This window comes from Hippopotamus amphibius, chromosome 4, assembly GCF_030028045.1.
Source record: "Hippopotamus amphibius kiboko isolate mHipAmp2 chromosome 4, mHipAmp2.hap2, whole genome shotgun sequence".
Classification (NCBI taxonomy): domain Eukaryota; kingdom Metazoa; phylum Chordata; class Mammalia; order Artiodactyla; family Hippopotamidae; genus Hippopotamus; species Hippopotamus amphibius.
In genome coordinates, this window is record NC_080189.1 from 4,351,009 (window position 1) to 4,365,594 (window position 14,586).

A 14,586-nucleotide genomic window follows, 5' to 3' on the forward strand; every position below is an offset into this window, starting at 1 on the left:
GAGATTCCATTATAAAAAGGGGGATAAAAAATATATCGTTGCCTTAGTTCTTTCACAGATGATCCCCAAAAGAGACCCATGTCAGCCTTTGATAATAAAGCTCCGTGTGCCTTCATCGTAGTTCCAATTAGTTGCTATTAATTTTTTAAAAGCAAGAAATTAGCCTCTCGCTTTTTGAAATGAAAGAAATGGGGAGAAACTTCAATATTGAAAATGACCTTGATGGAATACACTGTCAGATGTGAAAAGGCCAGAATCTAACAAATGTAATTTAGAGAAAACTGCTGACCGAACATATTGTTCCTCTCTGTTGATTTCTTCCTCTCTCTCTTTTTTTTGTTAAGATTTTTTTTTTTTTGATGTGGACCATTTTTTTAAGTCTTTATTGGATTTGTTACAATACTGCTTCCGTTTTATGTTTTGGTTTTTTGGCCCCAAATCTTGTGGGGTCTTATCTCCCTGACCAGGGATTGAACCCGCACCCCCTGCATAGAAAGGTGAAGCCTTAACCACTGGATTGCCAGGGAAGTCCCCCACTTCTTCCTTTCTTGGTTCTCTGATTAGGAAAAGGAGGGAAAACTGGAACAGGAGAAGCAGACATTTAAAAGAAGGGCTAGCTTTAGGCAGAGTTGAGCAATGGTTTGTTATGATGGATGAGTGTTTACAGAGGAAAGGCAGAAAAATGCCAAAACCTGAGAAATAAAAAGCAACAGGCCCAGAGTAAGAGGTGAGAAATGTCAACTCTTTGCTTTGTTTTCTTATTTATAATAATTACAGGCCTATATATATATATACACATATATGCGTGCATATATAGTCTACACACACACATACGCACACACTGAACTTTCCTATTTTTTTCATTTTTAAAAATTTAAGCAAGAGAGTAGCACAGACATATATATACTACCAACTGTAAAATAGATAACCAGTGGGAAGTTGTTGTATAACAAAGGGAGTTCAACTCGAGGATGGATGATGTCTTAGAGGACTGGGACGGGAGGGTGGGGGGGACTTGAGGGAGGGTGAGGGGGGAGTCAAGGGAGGGAGGGAATACGAAGATATGTGTATAAAAACAGATGATTGAACTTGGTGTACCTCCAAAAAAATAATAAATAAATAAATAAAATTAAAAAAAATTTTACATACATGTACTTTAATTTTAGTTAATTTTATGTACAGAAACCAGGAGTGAGTATTGCTTGTTTGTATCAACTGTATGTTTTCCCCAAAACTTCCTTGATTGATTGACTGATTGATATTTTCATTTTATTGGAGTATAGTGGATTTACAATGTTGTGTTAGTTTCCAGTGCACAGCAAAGTGATTCAGTTACACATACACATATGTTCATTCTTTCTAAGATTCTTTTCTCATGTAGGTTGTCACAGAATGTTGGATAGATTTCCCTGTGCTGTACAGTAGGTCCCTGCCAGTCATCTGTCTTGTATACAGTAGCATGTGTGCATCCCAAGCTCCTGATTTATCCCTCTCCCCAAAGTTTCCCCTTTGGTAACCATGTTTGTTTTCCATACCTGTAAGTTTGTTTGTTTTGTAAATAAGTTTATTTGTATCATTTTTTTAGATGCTACGTATAAGTGATAGCATATGATATTTGTCTTTCTCCATCTGACTTAATTCACAGACTATGATCATCTCTAGATCCATCCATGTGGCTGCAAATGGCATTATTTCATTCCTTTTTATGGCTGAGTAGTTTTCCATTGTATACATGTACCACATCCATCTGTCAATGGACATTTAGGTTGCTTCCATGGCTTGGCTATTGCAAATAGTGTTACTATGAACATAGGGGTGCAGGTATCTTTTTGAATTATAGTTTTGCTTAGATATATGTCCAGGAGTGAAGATTCCTCTAAACCCTTCGTTCTATAAATGAGGACACTGAGCCTGGAGATGGTTTGAATCAGCTGTCTGCAATCACACTGCGCTTCAGGGGTAGCAAAAGACCCTGTTCTCAGACTGGGTGCTTTCGGCTTCACCGTGGTCTGGCCAAGGGCATTACCTGTTACTAGAAAATGCTCCAGCCCCGCTTGCTTTGCTGGCAAGGGGCTGTGGGCACCCTGGGCACAGGACCCCATCCCCGAGGGGAGGCTCTCTGTGCCTCAAACCCATTGTTCTTACCCTCATCTGGGAGGGTCTGTGAGTGTGCTTCTTTTTCTGCACCAGGACTAACATGGTAGGAGCTTGACAGGTATTTGTTTAATGGGTTAGGAAAAGTAGAGAAGTGTTAGTGTTTGGCTGGACGTCTGACTCCAAGTACTGGTGGAGGACTAGAGTTATGACCGAGATGGAGTTGCCCATAAATATCATCTTCTGCCCTCTGGCCTTACAGTTTTTCCAGCTCAGAGCCTTTCCACATGCATCCTGAGGGGAAGACTGAAATTCAGTGATAATAGAAATAAGAATATTTGTCCAGAAAAGACAATAAAACTCTAATCTGAAAAGATACATGCACCCCAATGTTCATCGCAGCACTATTTACAACAGTCAAGACACAGAAACAACCTAATGTCCACCCACAGATGAATGGATAAAGAAGATGTGGTACATATGTACCATGGAATATTAGTCATAAAAAAAGAATGAAATCTTGCCATTTTCAGCAACATGGATGGACCTAGAGATTCTCATACTCAGTGAAGTCAGAGAAAGACAAATGTATGACGTCACTTACAGGTGGGATCTAAAAAATAATACAAACGAATTTATTTATAAAACAAAAAGAGACTCACAGATAGAAAACAAACTTATGACTACCAAAAGGGGGAGGACAGAGTGGGATAAGTTAGGAGTTTGGGATTAACAGACACACACGACTACGTATAAAACATAGGACCTGCTGTATAGCACAGGGAACTATATTCAATATCTTGTAATAACCTATAATGGAAGAGAATCTGAAAAAGAGAATCTGTGTATATACATACAGATACACACACAGGCGCACACACACACATAACTGAGTCACTTTGCTATACACCTGAAACTAACACAATATCGTAAATCAACTGTACTTCAATTTAAAAAAAAAGAAGAAGAAGAAGAATTTAGGATGCTGCAGCTCTAGCAGCAACAAGCAAAACTCCACACCTGAAGACAGCTTCAGAAATTTGTGGTACCCCAATGACATATAAACATAATGAGAATGTATGTAGAGTATGTGAAAAAAAATAAGAAAACAGATATCCTGCTATTTCCTCCAGTCGGTTCTGTGTCAAAGAGATGGATTTTAGGCTAAAACCTGTATCCACCCTTCATGGTTCTGCATTCCTTACCTACGTCTCTCTGTTATACACCTACAGCAGGCAGCTCGGAGAAGCTCTTACTCACTTCGGAAAAGAGACATTATGGAAACTACACACACACCAAAAAACCCAGCCGCAAAGAGATTCTGAATTTCCTTTTGAACGCTAGCGCATGTTTTCCCTGAATCCCCTTGGCATTATATTTACACTTATAATTAACATGTTATAATGTGTAATTAGTTGGAGAAGATGGGAAAATGTTTTCCCCAAATCCAATATGTTAAATTTAGCATTTCTGTCTAGTTATTGCAGGAAGAAATATTACTTATAACAACCTGCACCACATCAAATTAATGGATTCTGCAACATCTCCAAGTAGGAGAAAAAAATTCTTAAGGGAGAAAGTAGAAGTTTAAAAGTGTGATGGAATAACCTGCAAGATTACACTTTCAGGAGAAAATATTTCACTTTCTTTAAGTCGACAGAAGCAAGATGATGCATTTTTGGGAGTAATGAATCTCTCCTCCATCTGCCAGGTGCTTGCCTAAACAGGGTAAATTTTCTTTCTCACCTAAAGCTTGCAGTTACATGGCTGCATAAGTAGGCAGGAGAAAGGCCCCCAAAGAATCAGAGACACTGCAGAGCGGAAGATGAGGCAGATACCGCCAGTCCCTGGCCCTGGAATGCTGTGCTGGCCAGCTTGGCTGCACTGTTTGCCTTCACCTGATTTCCACAACCCTCTTCTTGTCTTTTTCCAGCCAACCATTCCTATTTTAGCCTTTATTTTCCAAGTTCAGGATTATTCCTTATCGCCTTGGTCATGAGCCCCAGGCTGCCTACTTGAGCATCTCTAAGACGGCTGTAAGAGACCCTTTGTACGGGATGTCTTTTATTCTGTAACATTCCACAATATATCAACCTCAGCTTCAGCCATCCTCAGCTTCCCTCAAGGGAAGCTAGCAAATCCTTTCTTCTGTTGAGGTGGATTTGATCTCCACGAATGCCTGACAGCTCCAGCTACAGCACCATGTTGCTCAGGTGACTTATAAGAAGAAACTCCCTGAAACAGGAACAATTCAAGCTGAGGCTGAACTACCATCTTTCAGGGGTATTTTAGAAAACTGCTGATGGTGGGAGGTACTTTGTAATACACACGCCTCCAGAGATGGTCTGCTTCTCACGCTACGGTGCTAACTGTCTGTTATGAATCCATGGCTTTCTCTACATCCTTTCCTTTGTTTACTTCATAGCCACACTTAGCATAATCTCCACATCATTTCATGGTCTGAGACGAAGAGTCTGAGCGACTCTTTGAGCTGAGAAAGGAATGAAGGGTTTGGGAGACAGAGGGTATTCCCCTCAGAGAGCACCACATGGAGAAGCTGGCTCAAAGACTGTATCCCATATGTCCAGGACCTCTCGTGACCCCACCACCCCCACACCCCGCAGACCACCCTCATCTTCAAGTTTACAGCCCGAAGTTGTTCAGGAGGCAACATCATTGACCCCTGGAGACATCTAGCTCCAAGGAAGCAGCCTCTCCTATCTGGGCTTCAGAGACCGACAGAGAAGGAAGATAAAAGTCCTCTTCTAGCTCCCATTGCTTTGATTGTAAGACAGACTGTACTAGCCGGGCTGGGATGTTTAAACCCAAAACATACTTGAGTGGTTTTCCTAAAGGTGCATCTCTGGAAGATGCTTAGTATTATTACCTAATTCAAGAAGCCAGTTGGGTCATTAATTTCTGAAACTGTTTTGGTGCATCAAGCCTCTCTTGCTTAGCACTGCTCTTCTTTAATCTGTCATCTCCATCCACATGGGAAGGTCAGCTCATTCTTACCTGCTTCCGGGTACTGATGCACAAACCTTCAGGCAGACACAGGACTCGCCACCCGGGCAAGGTATCCATTCTTTCTGGACGCCCTTCCTATGTGCCCCCTCCAAAAGGCACCGTCTGGGTGCTGTATTAGAGAACAACACAGATAAGGCTTGTTTCCTGATTCCCAGGACCTCATGGTGCAGAAGGGGAACCAAGTCCCTGAGGAAGGATCTGATATCACCATCAGTCTTAAACGCCATGGAAGAATTAACCACCGGGTCATGCTGACATGAAACTGAGAACTATTTGTTCAGACTGTGAAACACAAGCTGGAATTATTTTTTATATAAATTGATTGATTGATCGATTGGCTGAGTTGGGTCTTTGTTGCTGCATACTGGCTTTCTCTAGTTGTGGACAGTGGGGGCTACTCTTCATTGTGATGTGCGGGCTCCTCATTGCAGTGGCTTCTCTTGTTGAGGAGCACGGTCTCTAGGTGCACAGTAGTTGCGGCACATGGGCTCTATAGCTGTGGCTTGAGGGCTTAGTTGCTCCACAGCATGTGGGATCTTCCCAGACCAGGGCTCGAACCTGTGTCCCCTGCATTGGCAGGTGGATTCCCAACCACTGCGCCACCAGGGAAGCCCCTGGAATGATTTTTAATGTTCAAATGAGAAGTTCAGCCCCACTTTACTCTCCAGCTTCATCTCATGTGATGACTTATTCGCATCACTGTGTTCCCCAGAAAACACTTGGAGCACTCCCGCCCATCAACCAAGTAAAGTCTAGCCTCCTTTGGAAGTCTAGTTCAATGCATTCTATAAATAACTTCTATAAATTTAGTCATCATTACTTCAGCACATACTGTTTTTCCCTCCCTTTAACTTACATAGCACTTAGTAAATGTAATATAATGCTAAATTACAAAGATTGCTTATAGTTCTCTATTTTACAGAAAGAATATGAAATTTGGATCAAAGGTCCTGGGATACAGTCCCTATTGATTATTAAGCTAAATCGTTTAATATCTGAACTCTAGTTTTCCCATTTTTAAAATGCGGATGGCATTAGCCCCTTCAAATGAGCATTTAATTTATTTAATCAATTATTTTTGAATCTTACTTTCTCTCCAGTCAGCATCCTAGATCCTGAAGTTGCAATCTCTTCCTTCAATGAACTCAAGTAAACTACAATGAAAATATAGTGTGAAAGACTTCCAGACTCAGTTCCAATATGTAAAAAGCTTGGAAGTCGTCACTTTTGTCCTTACAACCAGTAAAAGCTGGATGTACTGAAAAATCAGTGATTTTTACTGGACCCATTAGAGAACTGAAGTGGCAGAGAAAATGCCCCCTCCTCCAATTCTCCATGGATACAGAGAGTCACAGCGGAGACCTGTTCCTGGACCAGAAGCCTCAGGAGCCGTAGCCCAGCAGTGCGCCTAAGTGATCACTTTTGTGGATTGCTGGAGGCTAAGTGTTACTAGTATAAGTGTAAGAAACTCCTTTGGGCTGCAGTTTGGAGGGAGGTGCAACCACACTTCCATGGGCTTTACCTCCAGGAACTTCACCAGGTTCTCACGGAGAGGATTTGAGAAAGATGCCCTCATAGCTCTGACAGTGGAAGAGAAGTAAACACTGCAAAATATGCCCAGGGTGGTTTCCCAACAAAAGCCTACTCTCCAGGGGAAAAATTGTTGTCAGAAATTTATCCCAGCAGGTGGAAGAGAATTCTTCCCACTCCAACTCCCTCCATCATTCTTTCTCATCTAATAGAGAAAAATAAACATAATTAGAATACTAGAAGAGGAGAGAAGGGAACAGAAGAAATATTTGAAGTAATATGGCAGAGAACTTTCCAAAATTAGCAGCAGACACCAAACCACAGTTCCTGAAAACTCAGAAACACGCAAAGCAGGATAAATACATTCAACCTGGTAATATGATGACTCCAGTACATGTGATGAGTTGTATATGTATAATGCAATACCTAAAGCAACCACCAAAAACCCATATATATATAAACAGTTATGTTCAAAAACATCATAGGTATATCAAAATGAAATTCTAAAAAACATTCAGTCAACCCACTGGAAGGCAGGAAAATGAAATCAGAGAAATAAAAAACAAAAGAAATAAACAAAAAACAAAAGTAAAAGGGCAAGCTTAAGCTCTAACATATCAGTAATGACTTGAATGTAAATGGTTTAACTATATCAATTTAAAGATAGAAATTGGCAGAGTGAATTAAAAAAAACATTACCCAACTATACATTCTCTGCAAGAAACTCACTTTAAATATAAATGTGTAGGCAAGTTGAAAGTAAAAGAATGGAAAAAGCTGTACTATGCAATCATTAATCAAAAGAAATCAGGAGTCTCTGTATTAATATCAGATGTTGGTAGACTTCAGACAAAACAAAATTAACAGAGAAAGAAAGAGGCATTGTACAGTAGTAAAAGGGTTAATCTACTGAGAAGACATAGCAGTCCTAACTGTGTATGCACCAAAGAATAGAATTGCAAAATATGTGAAGCAAAAACTGATAGAACAAAAGGAGAAATAGACTAATCTACAGTTATAGTTGAAGACTGCAACACCCATCTCTCAACAGTTGACACAACTAGAGAAAATCAGGAAGGATACAGAGGAACTCAACAACGCCATCAACCAACAAGATCCAATCAACATTTACATAACACTCCATCCAAAAACAGTAGAATACATATTCTTTCCACTGTCCACCAAAAAAAATACTAAAATAGACCTTACCCTGAGCTGTAAAACAAACCTCAACAAAATTAGAGGAAGTGAAGTCATAGAGTGTGTTCTCTGGCAACAATGAAATCAAGCTAGAAAAAAATATCGGATAAAGGGAAAATCGCCAAATATTTGGAAACTATGCGACACAATTCTAAATAATCCTTGGGTGAAAAGGAAGTCTCGAGGGAATTATTTTAAAATACATTGAACGGAAAGAAAATGAAAATGGAACAAATCAAAATTAGTGGGACACAGCTAAAGCAGTACTAGAGGGGAAATCAACGGCACGAATGGCTACGCCAGAAAAGAGGGAAAGTCTCAAATCCACAACATAACTTCCCACTTCAAAAAGCTAGACAAGGAAGAGCAAACTAAAACCAAAGCAAGGATAGAATGATTATAAGAGCAGAAATCAATGCAAGTCAAAATAGGAAAACAATAGAGAAAATAAATGAAACAAAAAACAAGGACGTCGAGCTGTTTGGGTCCCAACTACAATCTCTCTCCTGACAGTAAGCACCAGGCTCCAATTATTTGCAAAACACCAATTGCCAGAAACTCTTGTTTCTGACCACAGTCCTTGCCTTAGCTAAGTTGAAGGAACTTATTGCACACAAACCTGTTTGAACCATCACTTCCCTGATACACCGAATTTTAACAAACATTCAGACTTCAGGACAACAAGAGTTGGCTAGGGAGTCTCTGAGGCAGAGAGCTAGACAACAGGTGCAGGTAAGACCCGGCAGGTACAGGTAAGATCCAGCAGGTTGCCTATAACACCTCAGTCCTGCAGAAGGATGAGTGGGAAGCTTCTTAAGACAAGCCTTCATCCTGTCCATTCAAGTACAGCCTATGATCCGCAAGCCCAACAAACAAGTGAGCTGAAGGTGAGCCTCTTAGCAAACGTTGCTTCCAGAAAGGGTGCGTCTTAGCCAAGAGGGACTCTTGGCTAAAGTCAGGGGGCTCCCCAGCACGTAAAACGGTGATGTCCCGGCCTGGGTCAGACCATGGTATCCAGCAAGTAATGACAGCAGGAAGTTATGTCAAGTGTTTTCTCTGTATAACACTTGGAGCTTAATTTTTGCTCAGTCTCACTCAGATGTCACCATGGTACCACGTCAAGATGCAATAATTCTGGTCTGGCTAGCACTAATACTAAAACGTAATCCCGGGATAACGTAGCACAACTCTTTTTGGCCATAAGATGCTTGCCTGTCATGGAGAGTCTAGAAGACTCCTCTGGCAAAGCTAAGTGAAAAAGAAATGAGGGGTGTTGATTCAAGCCATATTTGGTGTCCTTTCTGAGTTTTCATAATTAGAATCTATAGTCTCTGAAGGTGCCATGAGTAAATCCCACTTCCCAGTGGAATGGGGGGAAGCTCACTTTGAGGACCTCATTCGTTGGGCTTTCCATTAATCTGTTTCCCTCAGACTTAATTCCTTTCCCCTCCCCCCCCCCCCCCCCGCCCCCGTCTTTCCCCTCTCTCTCTCGACTCTTCTATTCCTCCTTCACTGTACCTCTCACTTAGCATTTCTATTTGTGGCTGAAATTTGTAGTTTGGTTATGGTGGGACATTTTTGATTTTCACCAAACGTCTCTAAAATGATTTGAGGATTTTTTTCACATGTTGTGTATCTTTGGCCTTCCGTAAGGGGCCTTTTCTCACGGACTCGTGAATATCGTTAACTGCCTTTGTTCATTGCTTTCAGTTACCGTTCTCATGGTCAAACTGAGAGGCAATGGAATCTAAAAAAAATGGTACTGATGAACTCAGTGACAGGGCAAGAATAAAGATGCAGTTGTAGAGAACAGACTTAGGGGGTGGGGCACAAAGGGGAACCTGGGACAAAGTGAGCAAGTAGCATTGACATATATACACTACCAAATGTAAAATAGATACCTAGTGGGAAGCTGGGGCGTATACAGGGAGATCAGCTCGACGATGGGTGATGACTTAGAGAGCTGGGATAGGGAAGGCGGTAAGGAGTCGTGAGAGGAAGGGGATATGGGGATATACGTGTAGATGCAGCTGATTCACTTTGTTGTACAGCAAAAACTGGCACAACAGCGTAAAGCACTTATATTCCAATAAAGGGCTGAAAAAAAAGCTGAGAGGCACAGGTGACTTGCACACCCGTCTACCAAACTCCCAGAGCTGGCACTCTGCTGGAATGACAGCCCTTTCCTTGCCAGGCTGAGATGGCCCGTCACCTCCGCACCCCTGAGCTGCGACGTGAGCTCCCCCTCACTGTCTCCTCCTCCCCCCACAGCCCACCTCCCCGTCTAGAAGGGCTGTGCTACCTCCCCGACCGTGCAGCCCTCCCTCACTCAGCTCCTGTGCACGTATCCCTACATCAACCCCAAAACACAGTCATGTTCATCCAGAGTAAGTCCACTTTCTAGAATCTGGGCCAAAAGGTGCTATGACTGCCCACGTTCACATAGCCAAAGTGTGGCAGATTGTGGGTTAAATCCCAGAAGACCCATTCGTTTTCATGGTGTATTTGCCTCGCCTTTTCAATATGAGTGCTGACTGACCCCTAAAGAACTATAGGATTTTTCTGACTGATTTAAGAGAAACACTTTTCTTCACTCCAGCCTCAAATCAGATGACCCTCTTCACATCATGCCCCTCCATTCTATCACAGAATAGCTGAGAAAGCCAAAAACAGCCAAAGCGTCTGGTGGCTTTGATACTTGCCCATAACACAGGAATCTTAGAGTTAAAAGTCATCTTTAAGAATTATGATGTTTCTTACTTCCCTTTTTATAGCAAAGGGGGGGGAAAGAACTCCTCTGGCTGAGATTTGCATGAGAAAGCAGCCTAGCTCTCTCTTTCCATAACCCTTTGGATAATTAAGACACGGAAGGTAAATACATTAACATTCCTTCAGGCCACGAGGCACCAAAGAGGAGAGAGGAATGATTGTTTTTTGAGATCCTCAAAAGATTTTAACATTGGAAAGAAAACCAATGTTTTCTGAAAAGTAACTTTCAAGCTGGTACGGAGTCAAACCTTGATTTGATGTTGCTTGCTGAGCTAAGGTCTGTCTTTCCAGATGGAGATATTATATCTCAATTGGAATTTGTCACAAGGGCCAACACCTATAAGCCTGCTTGTAGTGTGGAGCAGTGGAAATGCCAGAGCATGGGGGGGAAATTGGGCACGGACTCTAGGGTAGGTCAGCTATGTTCTCAGGATGCACAGCCTTTTACAAACTCTGACCTTGCAAGTCAATAACCTCTCTCAGGCTCCTTCTCTGTGACATGTGGATAATAACAGCACTGACTTGACTAGAGCTGATAATTGCTTGCATGGGACCTGGTGCAAATTTTAATGCTGACTGCATTTGTTTAATGAAATAAATAAAAAGGTGCAGCCACGCCACATGTGGAGAGAAAGCAGGAGTGAGATTCAGGAGGGCCAATTTCTAGACCCAGGTCTTTTGCAGCAAATGGAGCAGCTTTGCACAAGTCACTGGACCTTGGAGCCCTTGCTTTTCCCGTCTGTAAAGTGAGGAACGTGAATGGGAAAACCTTGATGATTTCTTTTTGCTCATGTGAAGAGTTGATGCAAATCTTTAAATGGCACGTACAGAAGGTTGCTGGAGGCTGGCCAGCCCACGTGTGTCCTAACCAGATAAAATTTGGATCCGGAGCTGAAGACTAATCAAACACAGCGCATATAGAGAAGAAAAGAAACTAAGTTGTGATGTAGTTACTTACTTTTCATGCCTTTTGGAGAAATTCCATGAATGAAGACATTGTTGGGATAGAGGTGTCTTCGATTGCCTTATTGATACTGAATGTCTGCTATCAGCCAACGGCGGGCTCCAGAGGAGTCAGAGGGATTGCGTGTCTGGTAGTAACTTCTGCTTTGGGGGGATGAGAGTGTTCTTGTGTCTGCTTTCACCCCAAGTGTTCAATTCTAAGCCCATAGCTCATTTAAACATACTAGAAGCTTCTAGTTGTTGGGACGCATCGTGTCATTCAGAGGAAATTGATGGGTGGGGCAATCTTGTGTCCTCGAGAATTCCTGCAGCAGCACAAGTCAGGGAGGTCACAAGCCTTGACCCACAGGAGGATGAGTTAGCCTCCAGTGCTCCGTGGTACCCATCGTCCAACAGAAGGTGTGTAAACACGGCTGCTCTCAGTCCCAGAATCACACTGGAATTTCAAGAAGCAGACCTGCCTCTGTTCTCTCTCAATTAAAAACTCGGGTCTTTAACAACAAAGTACGAAACAGACTCACAGACATAGAAAACAAACCTACAGTTACCAAAGGGGAAAGGTGGGGGGGCGGGGCGGGGGGCAGGGGAGAGATAAATTAGGAGTTTGGGATTAACATATACACACTACTATATACAAAACAGATAATCAACAAGGACCTACTGTCTAGCACAGGGAACTGTACACAATATTCTGTAATAACCTATGTGGGAAAAGAAATCTGGGAAAGAGTGGATATATGCGTATGTATAACTGAATCACTTTGCTGGACAACTGAAATGAATATGACGTTGTAAATCAACTATACTCCAATATAAAATAAAAATTAAATTAAAAATTTTTTAAATAAAAATAAATTTAAAAAACCCAAAAACAAAGAAGGTTGCCCTTTTTTTCAAGGACTATTGAAATTCCTTTGAGAAATACGGCCATAAAATGAAGGTGACCGTCAAGATGGAGGAGCGGTCGGGGACCGTGAACGCTCTCCAGGCGTGTGTTTAAGGTACCACCATCCCATCATCCTTCTCCACTTTCTCGCTTCCAGCAGCGTCTTTGCATGAGCAGAGGCATTTCTCCTGGAGTCACACAGCGAGGAGAGGTGATTCAATGTCCACCAACGTGAAAACTGAGTTTCCGCTGCTTCTGGCTGTGCTCGGAGCAAGTTTGATAGAGCGATGGTTGGGTTACCAACTTAGAAGCCACCTTAAATCATCATTGAAATAAAAAGTAAATACTGCTGCTCCAAAAAAATAAAGGCTATTTTTAAAAAGACATGGAAGAAACTTAAATGCACATTACTACGTGAAAGAATCTGAAAAGGCTACACACCATATGAGTCCAGCGGTATGAAGTCCTGGAAAAAGACAAAACTATGAAGATAGTAGAAAGACCTGTAGTTGCCAGGGGTTAGAGGGGAGGGATACATGAATAGACAGAGCACAGAGGATTTTTAGGACAGTGAAACTACTCTATATGATACTGTGTTGGTAGATATATGTCATTATACATTTGTCCAAACATATAGAATATACATCACCAGGCATGCACTGTGACATAAACTATGAACTTGGGATGTATTAAATGTAGGTTCATCAATTTAACAAATGTACCACTTGGACAGGGGATGTGGACGGTGAGGGAGGCTGTGGCGGGGAGGCCGGCAGGTATATGGGAACTCTGTACTTTCTTATCAGTCTTGCTGGGAACCTAAAACTACTCTAAAAAATAAAGTATATTTTTAAAAGTTTAAATGAATACTGCACTAGTTAACTCCACGCTGCACAGGAGATAATAAAACATCTGACTGGAGAAATACAAGTTGGTTTTGGTCTTAATCAGGATATATGATAAATTTCCTATTTTGTATCGGAACATAATCCCTCCTTAAGGATTCTATTATCTAGAAAATCCATTGTTGTTGTGTTATTGTTGCTGTTGAAAGCAAACAAAGTATTTTTCCTTAATATAATGGACTCATTTAATATCGATTGAAGAATGTATTAAGGGATGGATGTTTCTAATGGCTAATCAAGTCTGAGATCAGATGGAAGTGAGAAAGGAAGTAAATTCCCTATATAATAAAGGGATCTACATCTAGCAGGTGGGATGGGGCAAAAGTTTAAGGAAAAGAAAGTACAAATTAGTTGTATTGCTAACAAAGGGGACCCGGCAGCTTACTTAAGAATATGAATATAAGCAAAGATATACACAAATTGTACTAATAAAGATTTTTATTTCAGCATACTCTGAGTGATTGCTAAGGAAAATCAGTAAAATTTTTGCTTTGAGAGGGTGCTAAATTATTAGCCCATTGGGGACGCCCACATAACTGATCCAGTCCTTACCGGCTTCAGTTGTTATGTAGGTTTCTTGGGTTGTTTTGTTTTAATCTCAAGTTTTCAAACAATTTGAAGCCTGAGTCCAACCTTAATTAAACCTACTGAAGAGCAAAGGAAAACAAGCTTGAAAGGTCCCCTGTTTGGCTCATAAAATCTCAGCACAACAAACCAGGAAATATTCAATTATTCCTAGGATGCCATAAACCTTTTATGGCTCAGTCCTGGGACTCCTCTTAAGTCTCTCTAAGGCACTGGAGGTTTGGTCTGCATCCTCCTCTCCTCCCCCGCCCTTGCGTTTGATCTTTTTTATGTGCTTGAAAGATGAGTTTGCTTTTCAGTTTACTCTCGCTCCCTTTGCTCCAGTGCTTTTGGGGGAGGGAGGTGGGGAGGGGAGGAAAGATGCTCACAGAACTGGCTGTTGTTTGCCATGTTTATGTGGCTTTCCCTTCTCTCTAAAGAAATAGAAAACATCCTGACTCCCTAAGCGGAACCCGAGGTGATGGAGGAGTTGACACACACCTGGTGGACTTGCACCAATGAGGTAGCAGCATCGTCACCCCTGGGTGAAGTGATGATCTGAGCCACAGTCTGCGCTCCAGCTGGCAAGTCGGGAGTGGTTTTTTTCCCCAACTCTGCACCCCCATCTGCAGTTTCCTTCCCGCTGGC